General features: G+C 56.8%; 1 protein-coding gene across 2 annotated transcripts in view; it reads left to right on the top strand.

Moving 5' to 3' along the window:
- The first annotated feature begins 114 nt into the window (after positions 1–114).
- ZNF133 (zinc finger protein 133) overlaps positions 115–1,515 on the top strand; it is a 16,189-nt gene continuing 14,788 nt past the window's right edge. For both annotated transcript variants that reach the window (XM_010862576.1, XM_010862577.1), the window contains exon 1: positions 115–238. The gene's annotated coding sequence lies outside the window, so the exon portion shown is untranslated. The remainder of the gene's footprint in view (positions 239–1,515) is intronic.

The following is a 1,515-nucleotide window of genomic DNA, read 5'->3' as shown; positions in this document are numbered from 1 at the left end:
ACCGAGAAACAGCTCCCTCAGAGGCCTCTGGGCGCGCCGAGCATCCTGGGAGATGTAGTCCCGGCGCTGGGCCGAGGATTCTGGGTAATGTAGTCCTGGTGCTTGGCCGAGGATTCTGGGTAGTGTAGTCCTGGCGTCCTGGCCCAGCTGGTGGCTGGAGTGACCCCTTGATCCTCGCTGGTGAGTGTGGCGCTCGTGGGGATCTAAGCTGCAGCCGTGCTCTTCCCTGCGCGTAAAGGTAGGTCTTGAAAGTCTGGGCTGTTGGCTGGGCCTGACGCTGGGGACTGTGCGGGTGCCGGGCAGAGGAGGCGGCGGCGGGACGCACTGTCGCGGTTCAGGCCGTGCCCACCCGGATGTCATATTTGGGATGTGAGCGCGCATCTTCGATGGACGTGAGCGAAGCTCAGCCGTGATGCCCAGTGGTGGCGGATGCCGGAATCCAGCCACGTCCCGGGGCTTCTGTGGGTGAGGACACGTTAGGCCTTGGCCGAAAGAGCGATGATGATGGGAGCGGGGAGGTCGCTCTTATCCCCAAGTCCCTGGGGGCCAGAGGGTTGAGTAAGTTGGCATGGGGCCCTGATGTTTCCCAGCTGCAGGGATGAGGGCCAGCCCGCCGCCAGGAGTTTTGGTGGGTGGTTTGCCGTGGGCATCATGTGCCTGGGATGGGCTGGGTGTGGAACGGGCCACTTTGGCAGCGATCTTGGGTGTTTTTGGCCGGTCGCCCCTGGATTCAGGCCTTGGAGGAAGAGGTTGTCTGAGGCCCACTGGGCAAGTTTCTCAAAGGTCCTGGAAACCTGCGTTGACCCCAGCAGTCACGGATGTGCAGGGCTCCGGTGTTTCTGGACTTCGGGATTTTGAGTTCCATTTTAAAGTTTTATTAAGGAGAGATTTTGGACAGAAATGAATAGAACTCTACAGACCCACCATCCAGATGTAACTCTTGTCACCTGGGGAGCAATCTTGATTCATCTCACAATGACACACTGAGAAGCCTACAACCCACAGAGGTTCACTGTCCCTGCCCTACTTGAAGAGCTGCCAGCTTCATCCAGACTCTGTGACTTTGTAACGGTGTCACCTTGGATAAGGGACTGACTTGACTGTGCTTCAGTTTTCTCATCTGTAAAATAAAGATAACAAATCGTACTCCATTGGGTTGTGAGGCTAGAATGAAGTAAGATGGTTCTGTGCCTGGAACTGTCTCTGATGTGTACAGTCCTAAGTGCCCAGTCAGTAAGAACTTTGCTTAGGAAGGTCCGAGGCAAGAGTGGGTCAGCTCAGGCCTGGTGTCGGCAGCATTATTGGGGCAGGCTGTGTTCTCAGCGAGCTTCCCGCAGCCTTTTCTTCTGTGACAGGTCCATTCCTGATGCCTTTAACGAAGAGGAAAGTCTAAGGGCGTGAGTTTCCAGTGACTCTCCTGAACCTTTCTGCTCTTGTGCTGCCCAGAGAGAAAGCCTGGTGGGCAAGGGGAGGGCTCCTGACAGCCCGGACTCACGTGGGGACTGCTCGCCTTCC

Source organism: Bison bison, unplaced genomic scaffold, assembly GCF_000754665.1.
Source record: "Bison bison bison isolate TAMUID 2011002044 unplaced genomic scaffold, Bison_UMD1.0 scf7180017864484, whole genome shotgun sequence".
Classification (NCBI taxonomy): Eukaryota; Metazoa; Chordata; class Mammalia; order Artiodactyla; family Bovidae; genus Bison; species Bison bison.
This window is presented reverse-complemented; position numbering and strand designations above follow the sequence as displayed.